At 36.8% G+C, this 15,911-nt stretch overlaps 1 protein-coding gene across 1 annotated transcript in view; it reads left to right on the top strand.

Annotated features, from left to right (window-relative positions):
* The window catches only part of LOC128527607 (NLR family CARD domain-containing protein 3-like), a 96,469-nt gene that overhangs the window by 10,409 nt on the left and 70,149 nt on the right, over positions 1–15,911 (top strand). The gene's annotated exons all lie outside the window — the stretch shown is intronic.

Here is a 15,911-nt window from a genome sequence, read left to right as displayed (position 1 = left end):
CTTATTTTCAGCTTTGTCTGATACCAATCATGCCATTTTTTAATCTACTGTGCAGGCCATTTTTCTTGGGCTTTGACAAAGAATACTGCAGCAATACTTCACAAACATCATGGATGCTTCTTGACATGGTTTATTCTTCCAAGTCTCCTTAAAGTTTCATCCACTGCTTTATTCAACCGAATCAAGTACTCAACAGGATCTTCTCCCAGTCATTACATGTACTGTGTGTTAACTGTTAACATTTTGACACACACAAAAATTAATCATAAATTATGTGTTAACACATAAAATTAACATTTGGAGTAATTATAATTGCAGAAACAGGGCTAAAAACCTAATATAACTTAAAGTTAATATTAAATAATTGAGTCATACTAATATATAACTATTTTATATATTTAAGTAAAATAGCCAGATAATATTTTGTATGATCCGAGCGTCAAATTCAATTTATTAAGGGGAGTTTTTGATTTGGTATCTCTTAAAAATATGTATCTTAGTTTTTTTGTGACCTGCCTGTTGAACCTGTGAGGTCAGTAAATAAGTCAGTTGTTGTGTCACAAGACAAATAAAACACTTGATCTATAGAAGAAACTGAACTCAGAAAGACACTTAGACACCCATAGTGAGTATTAAATCATTGGATTAATACAGCAACAAAGTCAAATGTCTTTTTCTCTTGCAGCTTACGTAACTGCAGCATTACAGAAGAAGGCTGTGTCACTCTTGCTGAAGCTCTGAGGAAAAAATCACACCTGAGAGAGCTCGATCTGCGCGGTAATCATTTAGGAGAACAGGGAGTGAAGCTGCTCTCTGAAATAAAGGAGGATAAAAAGTACACACTGGAGACGTTGAGGTGAGTTACTGATATATTAATGCTTACACTGAATATAAACATCTTCAAATTTGGAAGATCTTGCTCTTTTACTGGTACCTTTGGTGCTGATGGTGTATCCATGTTACAAAAGCAGTAACTCAAGTATGATATTATGTCTTATTCCAAGATCAAAGTAACATATAATATTATTGGTCCTGTCCGTGCCTAGGTTTTTGGCTTTCACACTAGATTTACTGTAATTAATCGATATGTCTGTCTACAGCTTTTAAAATGCAAAAGTTTTGAACAATATCTGGATGTTGATCAGCTCTCAGTGAGGAAGACGGGAGACAGGAAGTTCTCATGTCAGCTAAAACTTCAAATTTACCCCTGTCTTCAACAAGTGACATCACATCAACACGTCCACTTACGGCATGGACAATAAATTAAATATCACCCGTTTGACGGTGAGATATGAGACGGGTATGGAGAGAAGCTTCAAAGCTCCAATCTTGATATCTAACACAACCATCTTCAAGCAGACAATTTCCACTAGCAACCAAGAATCAGGAACAAGAATTATTAAATTGACATGATAAAAAATGTAGAAACATCAAGAAATTATAAAGCTTCAATAACAATAAAATATATAGATAATACTGTTAACCTAAAAAAAAAACACAATATAAATGCTTTGGTATGGTAAGCTCAACTAATTTATTGTTTTTTCTTTTATGTTATTTATATAGTTTTACACAAAGTTTATTACCCTAATGTTTAAGCCACGCTATAGAGTGGGGGAAAATGATTTGATCTCCTGAAAATTTAGTTTGCCCACTTACAGAGAAATGAAGAGTCTACTGTATAATTCCAGTCTTGGGAATTAAATAGTAATTTTACGCATTAAAATGCAAATCAATTATCTTGATTTTTCTTTATTTTTGGTTGATATCTTTTAAATTAACCTATGATAAAAACTATAGACTCTTTATTTCTTATATATAATATATTCTTCTATATTTCTTATATCTGTCTAAGTGGGCAAACTTACAAAATCTGCAGGGGATTTTCCCAACTGGAGTTAGGACTGATAGTAGTAAAGTATACACTCCTGTGATATTATCCAGTACACTAGGCCTTTATTCTTTGATTGCTTTCTGTGTAAGCTTTTGATTCTGAACTCTGCCTAGCCCAGGTTACACCTGCTGCAAATCACAGACCTTTGCCCATTGTTTGACTTCTGTTCTTGATATATCTGTGTTCAACTTGTTTGTTTAAGTAAAGTGTTAAATAAAATCTATTTTACCTGCACTCGTATCTCTCATTCTTTAAGCGCGTGATGGCCAGTTGTTTACCATCAACTCTTCACTATTATACTAAATGGGCCAATTTCACAAAAATAAGCTTTTAGACACAAAATATACAGACTGTTAAGACTGTTCACCTGATATTTGTCAGTGCTGCTGGGGTCAAACTTTATAAATGTTTTCAGAAACCTCAGTAATAAACGGAAGCGCATTGCATTCACAAAAGAAAAAAAAATCTCAGGAATTATGTCATAATTATGACTTAATATCTCATAATTATGAGATCCTGATCTCATAAATATGACTTACTAACTCATAATTATGACTTAGTATCTCATAATTATGAGATACTCATAATTATGAGATCCTGATCTCATATTTATGAGATAGGAAGTCATAATTATGAGATATTATCTCATAATTATAAGATAATAAGAGATCCTGATCACATAATTATGACTTATTATCTCATAATTATGAGATAATATCTCATAATTATGACTTACTATCTCATAATTATGAGATAAGGAGAAGGGGGCATTTTAGCGCATGACATCAGAAACGAAAGTTACTGCATCATTTTGCTCGTAAACGAGGATCCAGAATTTTTAATAGGTGCCAGATGATTCTCTGAGATACCATAAAGCCAGCTTGGATGCATTTCAAATGCATAATTTTGTATCCATAAAGCATTTCATATCGGTTTTGTTACGTGGGGCGGTATTGAGAGCCGCACCACGAAATGTTATGATGTGTATAAGAGCCCTAACATAGGTCTTTAGAGGAGGTCAGTGAAATATGAGTTGTTGTGAGAGTGCTTATGATACACACGGGAAGACCTTATCGTTTGGACAGAGCGGGGGATTATTAATTAGGAACTTAAAAGGAAACAAAATTAAAACTGAAAACACAAAATGAACAGAGCCCAGCCGTCTACGCAAGAACGGACGGTGCTTGGGAAACTAATAAAACGTTTGCCCTTACCGAGGATTTATAAGAGAGAGAGAGAGGGGGGGGGGGGTGTGTGTCTTTTTTTGTACTTTCATACTGTACTAAACCTGAGTGCGCGCGCTGGACTGATGCGTGCCGCTCCCTCTCTCTCTCTCTCTCTCGCCGGTGTCTCAGACAGGGAGAGGCTGGGGCATTGCCTGTGTCTCTAAACAGCACACTTTTCTGTCTGTTTGTCTTTCTTTTCTGCGGACATGCCCGTTTAGAATATTGCAGAGTATTTATGCGTTGTTCTGCCCCTCGTAAGACCCACATCGTTACAGGTTTAGCTGCTCCTGAATGAAGACAGCCACTTCGAGAAGGACAGAATGTGCTTTTCTTCCTAAACAGTCGTAAGCACTTTAGATACCTGTGCAGTGTTGACATACTAATGATAATATCATCCAAATTACCCAATGACATTAATACCAGTATCATACCAGTATTAGGATCTCATAATTATGAGATAGTAAGTCATAATTATGAGATCAGGATCTCATAATTATGAGATATTATCTCATAATTATGAGATATTATCTCATAATTATGAGATAATAAGTCATAATTATGACTTACTATCTCATAATTATGAGTTAGTAAGTCATAATTATGAGATCAGGATCTCATAATTATGAGATAGTAAGTCATAATTATGAGATATTAAGTCATAATTATGACATAAGTCCTGTGATTTTTTTTCTTTTGTGAATGCAATGAGCTTCCGTAGTAATAAACGTTTTTCCTACTGAATAAAAGATATAAATTGACACGTGATCACTAAGAGCACATTTTTCTAAAATTAACTGTATTTGTATTTAATTGTAACTTTATACTAGTATTGAGATCAATGACTGAGTTTGTTCAGTCTAGCAGATAATGAGGTGCAATAATGAGCCACACAAATTATACAAGACTAAACTTCAACAGGGGCAGTAGAGTCTAAAAGATTAGATTTTGTTCGCCTCACAAAATAAAAAAAAATCTATACCATGTTATTTGTCACATACACATTTATTTGTCAATACACAGCACAATATGCAGTGAAATGCTTATTCGACCGCCCATGACCTTAAAAAAGATTATCAATAAGAATCTATGGAATAAAATAAAAAATAAAATATAGCACTTTGGCTACCACCCACTTCCACCGATGTAACATGTCTAAGGCTACCCCTCCTGCTCAAATGTACCCTGAACTTTACAGTGGACTATTTTGCACAACTCTATGTTATCTAGATTAGGAAACTGCACCACTTTACATATCATACATGACATCATCCACTCGTCACTTTACCTTCACTTTGTAATTTTAATTGTTTACTCGTACCACAGTGTACTAGGAGAGAGTTGTTAAACTGTATTACGGGTTATTTACACTCTAAATTTAAAATTCTATTCTCCTTTTTGTTGTTGTTCGTTCTTGTTTATATTGTTTATATATGCTATAATTTAATTGTTCACTGCCCTTCTACCTTCTTGTTCTCGAAAGGCTAACACAAAATAAAAATTTCATTGTACCTAGATATATATATTGCAATAAAAATCTTGAATCTTGAAATCTATAGAAAATATAGTTATCGAAGATATAAACAAAATGTAAAATATAAAAAAACAAATATAGAAAATCTAGCTGTACAAATATAGAAAATTGTGAAACAAAAATTAATTAATTAATTAATAGAAATATCCAGGGAGTGTGCAAATACGTATGAATTTGTAGATTCCCTGTCTGACTATTTTGTGCAATGTCCATAAATGTCCAGGGTGTGTCCAAATCTCCACAAATGTGCAATGGTTTAGTCTTGTGTGGTGTTCTGAGAAACAACGCCTGCAGGAAGAAGGTCCTCCTCTGTCTCTCTGTGTTGGCCTTCAGGGAGCGGAGATGCTTTCCTGCACCGCAACAGAGAGAACAGTCCATTATTTAGGGGGCCGAGGTCCTTCACGAACTTCCTGGCCGCTTGCTGTAGATGAAGTGTAGGTCAAGGAGCTCCGTGCAGATGATGCGCACAGCTGATCGCTCCACCCTCTGTAGAGTTCATCTGTCCTGCATGGTGCTGTTCCCGACCCAGGTTGTGATGTTTTCCATCAGGATGCTCTCTATGGTGCAGGAGTAAAAGTTCCTGAGCACCCTGGAGGCAGTCTGAAGTCTTTCAAGCAGCTGAGGTGGTAGAGACGCTGCGTGGCCTTTTTCCCCATGGTTGATGCGATAGGACCATGACAGTTCCTGCATGACGTGAACACCAAGGTATCGGAAGCTGTCCACTCTCTCCACTCTTCTAATCTGTTTTATTAATGATTTTTTATATAATAAATGTTTTTGACCTCTGAAAAGGGCACAATATTTATGTTTTGAACTCTTCAGTAAATACACACTGCTAAATAAACAAATAAATAAATAATGATGTGGATGTAAGTGAGCAAATAGTTAAGAGTCTTCCATTGGATAACTACTGCAGTGATTAATACAGTTCAACTGCAACAAGTTATGTAACCCTAAGTGGTGCAGTGAGGAGCTTCTTATTTTTAAAACAACATATCAGAAGACATATCCTGGCAAATATTTTTTTGCCTGTCATGGCAAAGATTTTGCTCTGTTTTAGAAGAGTCATAAAATTGTCCTGCATCAAGCAAAGAAAACTTCTGTTGCTCAGGCCTAAAATGAAGTCAGCAGAATGTAAATGACCAGGTTATTACATCTATGGAGTTTTTCTTCCCTGATGGCACGGGGCATATTCCAAAATGATGTTGCCAAAATTCATTAGGCTCAAATTGTGAAAGAATGCTTCAGGGGTCATGTGACATCATTTTCACACATGGATTGGCCACCACAGTCCAGTAGTGATGGGAAGTTAGAATTATTTTAGTGACTCGGTTCATTAAAAAGACCCCAATACGTCTACATACACAAATTTTTGCTATAGTTCCAGTAATGACAATATTACAATGCAGCGAAGGACATACAGTATAATAAACAGAACTAGTATCTCACCTCTCATATCGTCTAGTCTGAGTCGTTCGTTTTTTTTAATCTATTGCACCGCATAGCGTCTATGGGAGTCACGTAACAAAAGAACAAACGACTCAGAGTAGAAGAGTCATTGAGGAGAATCGTTCAATTCTGTTTCCTGTACATAACCTTCGGAGGTTTCGCGGTGATTTGCGCATGCTCGCCTAGAAGAAAATGAATGAATCACTCTCTGAGATTACTCGTTCTTCTGGGTCACGTTAAAGATTCGTTCAAAAAGAACGAATCGTTCATAAACGACCCATCATTATTCAATTCAATAAAATTTTATTTGTATAGCGGTTTTAACAATTGTCATTGTCGCAAAGTAGCTTTACACAATCAAAAGAATTATTTAAGTCTGTATGGAATGTGAGTGTGCATGAATTAAAATTAGCAGATCATTTCTGGTGAGCAAGCCGCGGGCGACAGTGGCAAGGAAAAACTCCCTGAGATGGTAATAGGAAGACACCTTAAGAGGAACCAGACTCAACAGGGAACCCAACCTCACTGTGATAACGGTTAGGTATGGTCGCAGTCGCATAATGTATAATGTGAATGTATATTTAGTGTAGAGTGCAAGCAGAGACTCCGGCAGGACTAACTATAATAGCATAACTAAAGAAGAAATTAGGGCAGATATTAGGGCCCCCTGAGATGTAAAGCAAACAATCACCTCACCGTCAACAAACCTGAGTGATCAATGAGAGTGGGGAAGACAGCATCTAAACATACCAGTTCACCATAATACTCTACGTCCATGAGTCCCCCAGATCTGCCCCTTTACCCAAGACAAATCTATTTATAAAAATGCTTGATTAAATAAATAGGTTTTTAGCCTGGACTTAAACACTGAGACTGTGTCTGAGTCCCGAACAATATTTGGAAGACTATTCCATAATTTTGGGGCTTTGTAAGAAAAAGCTCTGCCGCCAGCTGTAGTTTTCATAATACGCGGTATTGACAAGCAGCCTGCATTCTTTGATCGAAGTAGGCGTGACGGATCGTAAGACACTAGCAGTTCGCTCAGATACTGTATCGCAAGACCATTTAATGCTTTATATGTCAAGAGTAGTATTTTACAATCAATGCGAAATTTCACGTAGAGCCAATGAAGTGAAGATAAGGTAGGTGTGATGTGCTCGTAACTTCTGGTTCTAGTGTGGACTCTCGCTGCTGCATTCTGGACTAGCTAAAGTTTGTTTATGCATCTAATTGAACAACCAGACAGTAAGGCATTACAATAGTCCAACCTAGGGGTGATAAAAGCATGACCTAGTTTTTCTGCATCGTTTAGCGACAGTATATTTCTTATCCTGGCAATATTTCTGAGGTGAAAGAATGCTATACTGGTATTATTATCTACATGTGCTTCAAATGAAAGGCTGGAATCTATAATCACACCAAGGTCTTTTACTGTTGCACTTGATGGAACAGAAAGGCCATCTAAAGTTACAGTGTGATCTAACATCTTACTTCTGGCTGAATGCGGTCCTATGACTAGAACTTCTGTCTTATCAGGATTAAGCAGAAGAAAGTTAATTAGCATCCAATCTCTTATGTCCTGCACATATTGCTCAACTTTAGTAAGCTGGTTTTTCTCATCTGGTTTTGCTGAAACATATAACTGTGTGTCGTCAGAATAACAATGAAAACGAATACCATGTTTATGGATTATGAGGAAGCATGTATAGGGGAAAAAAGCAGTGGGCCTAAAACTAAACCTTGTGGAACACCAAACTCCACTAGAGAGCATGCAGAATAATCACCATTTAAGTCTACATACTGATAATGGTCGGTCAGATAGGATCTGAGCCAGGAGAGGGCTGTACCCTTAATTTCTACTACATTTTCTAATCTGTGAAGAAGAATACCATGATCAATGATGTCAAAAGCTGCACTGAGATCGAGTAATACAAGCAACTATCTTTTCGAGAATCTTAGAGATGAAGGAGAGGTTTGATATTGGCCTGTAATTGGACAGCTGACAGGGGTCGAGGTCAGGTTTCTTTATTATCGGTTTAATAACTGCTAAGTAAAGTATTCTAGATTCCGATCTGACACAAATAGTTTAAAGGGGTCATCCAGAAACATTTTTCATTAAGTGTTAATATGATCTTTAGGGTCCTAATGAAAAGTTTGTAATATATTTAATAAAAATTCTGAATGGTTGTGTAAAAAAACACTACTCTTAACTGGTAAAAACTAGCTCTGTTCTCAGCAACCTATTTCAGTACATGTTCCTTTAAATGCTTATGATCTCCCCTGAGCCCGCCCCCCCCCAGTTCTGGGGGGGTGTCTTCACAACACAAGTGGGGTATAGCCACGGGAGTGTAGTCCAGTGCGGGCAATGCTTTGGACTGTATTACCCACAAAGCATTGCCCACAACGCAGTGCTTTGTGGGTAATGCAGTCCAAACTGGAAAACGCTGGAATATAGAGCCTGAGCCTGTTTTCTTAAGTAGTTTTTGGTTTGATTTAAGTACGGAACCTACGCGGAAGTTTGTAATATCACGTGACAACGCAGAAATTAAAAGCATGGACATGAATCAACTCGATTTGTCTTTCTCATCACTGCACGGGCATGAATTAACAGGCTGTTACGCTGCCGCGACGAACAACAACAAAAGCGGAGAAGCTTACTAAGAGAGATACGGACGCGATGTGTTTACTGATGTGTTTACATGACTTCTTAATCTTCGACTGACATCGTTATGAACCATCTAACGTTACAAAGGTAAGCATAATATAGTTTTCCGACTAGATACCCAGTTTGCAACTAGACAGTCACCTTAATGCATTGTTTATTATAAACGGGCGATTAGGGATTATATAGAGACGGATGTACATAAAGAAGAAGCCATAACCATATCCTATGAGAGTATAAGTTAACTTACACTCCGCATTCATCGTGATTATTAAAAAGGTGATCTGCAAAGATTCATAGAAAAACAAATTACTCACTGAGCCTGGTGAAGATAAAGCAGGAACACGAAGCGTTAGTACAGATCCATTTTTTAGGAGCTGCTTCCTAGTAAAACCAGCTTTATATTGACCCGCATTTATAAAGCAGTCTGGTGAAAAATTATTAGCGCAAACATGAATGCATTTAGGTAGCTCGGCGGGGTTGTTAGCTTTAAAAACTAAATTCAGCCACTGCGTCCTCAGCGGCTCAGATGTCGGTAGTGAATGATGACTGCTGTGTTCACTATTACACCCAACAACTGTACAACGCACTCGCTTAGGCGACATTTTGCTTCAGCGGCGAAAAACAATGGCCGACAGCTTCTTCTCACTCGGGGCGGGTCTTTGCTAAAACACCAGTGTCAATCAACTATAGTAGGAGCGGCCTCTGTCGGTGTGGCGTCACAGTGACAGGCATTTGCGATTGGCCTGATTTCAGAAGGGGCATGTTATTTTAATAAATCAAAAAAAAAATCACTGGGCGGCTCTTTATCATTGTAGAGTGGTTGTGTACGCACTCTCCTAACACACAGTTCAGTCCAAACAGCTTAAAAAAGTGCATGTAGGCCTGTATGACCCCTTTAACATCTGCATCAATTGCATTGTCCGGTTTTGAAGCCTCAATTTCATGCCTGATATTTACAATTTTATTATTAAAAAAGTGTTCTTATTTCTAGATAATTTGGCTACGGTGTTAAATAAAAATCTAGGATTATTTTTGGTATTTTCTATAAGAGTGGAGAGATACGTTGATCTGGCTACACTAAGAACTTTTATATAATTCAGGATGCTCTCCTTCCATGCTATTTGAAATACTTACAATTTAGTTTACCAGAGTCTAGACCTTAACCCCATTGAGAATCTTTGGGATGGAGAGGGCTTTACGCAGCGGTCTGACTCTCACATTATTAATACAAGATCTTGAAGAGAAATTAATGTGATTCTGAATGGAATTATTGTAATCAAAACAAAAGGTAATCCAGCAAAATTGGATGGCTGATTAATGTTCCCAAATTGCCGATAGACTGTGATTGGGTGTGAGAAGTGGATAAAGTCTTTATGAACAGATAATCCAGAAAACTAACCCTGGGAATGAAAATTCAAAATATTATAATATAATATAAATAGTTTATTTTAATATAGTATATTTTACTATATAGTTGATCTGTACATCATTATGACTGATTCAGTTATTATCCCGTCTTTTTCGTGTGATTGCTGCCTTCACACAGCTGTAAATGTGTGTTAATTTCAACAGGATTACGTCAGTATTATTTCTCTTCACTTGGAGAGAGAAAAGGGGCGGAGCCTCGAGTGACTGCGTGAGTCTCACACTCAATGTGAGAGAGTTGGCAGGTATGAAAATGTCTTTATATTATTTAATAATTCTGAGGCTAATAAAAATATTCAGGAGGATTGATTAATTAATTCGTTTGATTATGAATTTAATGTGAGTAGTCGACTGATCTCTCTCTCTCTCTCTCTCTGTCTCTCTCTCTCTCTTTTCACATCCCAGAATTTCTGGACATTTTTGATCACAGCGTTTGGAAACGAGAGGATAGTTTTTGAAAGGCTTTGTCCCAATCCGCACTGTGCCCTACACCCCCCCTCCCACCCCCACACAGACAGCAGTGTGACCCTACATGAAGTGTTTCTGCAGCTTTTTGACACACCGCGGTTAGCGCGCGCATGATGACTTCCCGAGACATTCCCGCCGTTAGCGCGCGACCGGTGTTGATTTACCTCAGGCTTTAGCATCGTTAGCATCTTCCACAGACTCTGAGCTCACGCGCTGGAGCAGCGATAGAGGAAAAAGTGTCTATTCTAGTCATTTATTTCTTCACTTAATCAGGTAATATTCAGTTAAAGTATAGAGAAGAGAGAAAAATAAATCTTAGTTTTTCACACGAATTGTGAAAGTAATTGAGAGATTCTGGTGTTTTAATTAATTTTCTGGCAGAGAAGTATAGAAGTTTTTCCCCCTCAGCTTTATAAAACAAGTAGGACATTTATAATCAGTTTAAATGACTAATTTACAGAGTTAAATAACGACATAATGTGTGTAATAAGATACTTGATGTCGGTATGAAGGTATTGAGGACAGTAAAGTTATCCTGTAGCTGATAAATGTTAATGTTACTGTATATAGGATAGTTAAGATAACTGACTAAATAATTTTACTAATATATTTTCCTCCTAATCAGACTGTGCGAGGAGAGACATGGACAAGAGGCTGACTGTATGTTTAGTACTTAAATAAATTCCAAACAGCAATTAATTGTTAGAAATAACATCATTATTTTGAAACCTCACAAATTCAGGCTGCCAAAATCCAGGTTCAGGTAAAAATAGACCTTTTCTTCCTTCCTTTCTTTCTTTTTTTCTGTCTATGGATCCATTTTATATGAGATTCTGATCATCAGCGCCCCCTCAAATAAAAATTTTAAAATGTTAAGAAATCATCAAAATCTGGATTAAGGATATTTTATTTTGTGTCTACTTGTGTATAAATGTATAAGGAATGCCGCAATGAATGTTGTGCAAAAAGGCAATTATGTGCAGTATGGAGTGCATAAAGTGGCTTAGTGACTATAAAGTGACAGTGTGTAGTGTCTATGGAGACCTAATGGTCAGTGTTCAGCAGTCTGATGGCCTGATGATAGAAGCTGTCCTTCAGCCTGCTGGTTCGGGACCGGATGCTTCCATACCTTCCATGCTTGTACCCCTGTACATTGTACATACACTGTAAAAAATTGCTGATAAAAAAACTCCACAATCTGACAGTAATGTACTGAGTAATTCCATCTCAAATCAACCAATGAAAGAGAAATTTTCCACCATCACTTTTCAGATTTTGCTGATTTTTTCACCAATTGTTGGTGTTGCCATGAAAATAAACCCCCTCAATTTTTTTGTCCCAACTCCCACTTGTTAAAAAATGGCAGCCATATTAATTTTTGGCCTCAAAGTGCTTCAAGACATGCCATGCCCCTTTTTGAAATCCTCTTTTCCTTGATAACTCTCTTGCTATATGTCATATGGAGATGAAACTGGGTATATTTATGTAATTTTCTATGTAGATTCAGATTCTGCTATTCAGATATATATATATATATATATATATATATATATATATATATATATATTTGGCTATCTGCTGTGGTTATGGAGATATTTCTAAAAAAACATTTTTTGGGGATACCCCTTTTCGACCCCCCAGAACCCAAGGTCTGCATGTATATATGTTACTCAAAAAAATAGGGGTTACTTCACATCACCTTATCTTGAAAATAAATAAAAACCAGAGGTGTGTTATTCCCTGTTTTATAGAAATCATCAAAAACTAATTGTCCAGGTTTTGCAACATTTTATGATTTGACACACAGAAATGTACTGCAATATTTGTAGAATACTTAATGCATACTCAAAAAAAAACTGCTCCTTTCAAAGTAAAAGTTACACTCTAAAAAACGCTGGGTTGTTTTTTCTACCCAAGCGCTCGGTTGCCGCTGTTGGGTCATTTTTCTGGGTTATTTACAGAGAGTTGGGTAGTTTTTGTGTAACCCAGCTGCTGGGTTGAAGTTTGCTTGGCTCCTCCTCCAAAGGTCACCGGTGGATTCAGCGGCTGTCAATCAGAGCTTCGTGTCTCTCTTCAGCATCCACACCGCTGATGACGGTTCATTTAAGGGAAAATGATGTTAAATACAAGGTCTGTATACACATGTTCACTCACCTAAGTCACATATGACTGAAAAACTATTACTATATATAAGATTTATTACTGTTACCGTGTTAAGGTAACATTTAAACTTTCAGGCTGGTCTGAGGTAAGATAATTTAGCTGACAATAGCTGCTATAGTTAGCCAAAGAACCCCACCTGTGTGTAAAAGAAACGGATAAGATGTCTGAGCTTTTTATCTTTCTCTGTAGAATGTTTGCAGGGTGACGAAACTGTAACTGTAGTATTAGCATGACGCTAGCATTTAGTTAGCAACCACATTAACATTAGAACTTTATTAATCTCACTGTTTGAGACAATAAAATGCTGGGGTGTTACAAAACACTGACCCTCTCACAAATATACACACCTGCTAACCTCCCGTTTTTCACTAGCTAGTAATTTACTCCGCGGTCAAAAGTCGCCCGCGTTTCTCCCGAGTTATAACAATATTTTACACCTTTCCCCCTTTGGGATGTATGTAAATATGACTGCTGCATGTAAGCTAACCAGGTAGCCCTCTTTAACCAAAGTTGCTTGTAACTCAGACTAAATTAACTATCAGTCAGCTGTACAGACTGTTTGGTAGTAGCTGTCTTCATGTTTTTGTTTCAGGTTACCTACACCCTAGCTTTGTCATTTTTTTAATTTAGTATAAATCCTATTACACATTAAATTGATAGTCTTATTCATTTTAATCTTTGTTATTTAACAAATTTTTAACTTTCTTTCATTTCTTTCTAAGGTTGGCACCAACGTGGTGAAATACCTCCAGCAGGCTGAAGGGTCTAGGCCGTACCCCTACTGTACATCCTGACGTTGGGAGATGATGACCAGCGCTGCTCTCAGGCATTCGTCATTCTGGTGGGACAGGCTCTGGAGCAATGCACACTACTTGGAGCGGTTGATGTGTGCTTCAAAGCATTTTATATTTATATATATTCCAAAGTAGTGTGCTCCTGTATAGGACTTTTTGTAATGTTGCTATGAAATAGCAAGGCCTACTTGAAAAGTCATAGACAGTGTTTGTATGTTAAAACGGAACCAGGGCTGGATAGTTTTGTTCTGCAGAAAAGATATCTAATGTCACAAAGAGATCCTGCTCTGTAGAAGCTGCCTCAGCCTATTTGTGTTTTTACTCCATTCTGCCCTTGTGAGTAATAGTATAGTAATGATGTCACTGTTGATTATCTGCTCTTGTGCTTTTGAAAAATAAATGTTTTTTCTATGAACATTTAATAGGATGTTGTTTATTGCATATATGTATGGTTTGCAAAACTTTTAAGTTTTTTTTTGTTGTTGTAATAAACCAGTATATCAAAGTAATTTAACTGTTTAATAGACGTGGGTAGTTTTTTTGTTTTACAGATTAACTGTAAAACATGAAAATAATAATAACCTATTTGTGAGTTAGAATTACTGTAACTCAACATTCCAGTTAAAATGAACCAACATCTGGGTAGAACATTTAACCAATTTATGTGGTAGAATTAACCCAGCATTATAGTTAAATATGACCCAGTATTTGGGTTGAACATTTAACCCATTTTGCTGGGTTAAAAAAATAACCCATTTTGCTGGGTTAAATTAACGCAGCATTTAGTTAGTCCAATAGTTACCCAGCAGCTGGGTTAAAAACAACCCATTTTTTAGGGTGTAGTAAACCACGAAGGGATGCAGAATCACCTGGGATGTATCCCAATGAAAACTTTGAACAGCATCCTGACAAATGAAAAATAGCATTCGGCAAAATCCATGAGCATAACAGCCTCCTTTCCAATGGGAAGTTTCTCTTTCAGTTCTTTCAAATAAGCAGCTTGGGCCTTGGCTGTATTGTGATGAGCTGTGCAGGAGTCACATTTTACACAAAGTCTCATAATGAAATCCACTGCTTGAACTGAACAATGTCATCTGGGTCCAAATCAGCATTTTCAAATATACCATCAAGATTAGGGCTGGGCCATATTATACCTTTCACGGTAATACCGGTACAATGTTAGGCAATGATAAGAAAATGAAATATCGCGATAGAATATGGGTAAAACACGCATGTGCAGTGCCTTTGTTTCCAAACGCTTATGGCGGAAAAAGCATGGCGGCGGCGGCGGAGAATAAGAAGGGCGAAAGCGGATCGTTGAATGAAACAGATAAACCAGAATTGGTTTGTAAAAATGGTGCAACTTTAGTGGTGTGAAATTTGCATTTGCACTGTAAAAATTTTATATAGCTTTAATGCACATACAAACAGCTGCTTTGTCTCGTGTCAGTCATATTGTCAGTTATATCATTATCGCAAATTTTTAAATATATATCGTGATAAATGATTTTGGCCATTTTGCCCTGCCCTAATCAAGATAATCAGATAGTTTTTATTTAGGGGGGCACTGCTCTCACCTGTGCAACATATAGTCACGAGAATCCAAAGAACAGACAAGCTTTGCCATCAAGTCTTTGTAATCAGATTGTGATTAAGATAACAAACTACATTGGAAAGCTTCAGTTAATAAATTAACATAAATGAAACACACTCACCTGCTTTTGTTTTGCTGCACTTAATTAGTACCAAGAAAAAGAAGATGATTCTTTGAGTGCGAGGTCACTCATGGAGTTGGTTGGAGATAATTCAACTTTCTGATCAGTATGAACCTTACACTTATGTATCTTACATTTACCACCATAAAATGACACATTTACACCCTAAAAAATGCTGGGTTAAAAACAACCCAATCTGGGTTGTTTTTAACCCAGCTGCTGGGTAACTATTGGACTAACTAAATGCTGGGTTAATTTAACCCAGCAAAATGGGTTATTTTTTTAACCCAGCAAAATGGGTTAAATATTCAACCCAAATGCTGGGTCATATTTAACTATAATGCTGGGTTAATTCTACCACATAAATTGGTTAAATGTTCTACCCAGATGTTGGTTCATTTTAACTGGAATGTTGAGTTACAGTAATTCTAACTCACAAATAGGTTATTATTATTTTCATGTTTTACAGTTAATCTGTAAAACAAAAAAAATACCCACGTCTATTAAACAGTTAAATTACTTTGATATACTGGTTTATTACAACAAAAAAAAAACTTAAAAGTTTTGCAAACCATACATAT

The sequence above is a fragment of the Clarias gariepinus genome, chromosome 7 (genome assembly GCF_024256425.1).
Source record: "Clarias gariepinus isolate MV-2021 ecotype Netherlands chromosome 7, CGAR_prim_01v2, whole genome shotgun sequence".
Lineage (NCBI taxonomy): Eukaryota > Metazoa > Chordata > Actinopteri > Siluriformes > Clariidae > Clarias > Clarias gariepinus.
Note: the sequence above shows the minus strand (reverse complement) of the source record. Positions and strands in the feature narration are given on the sequence as shown.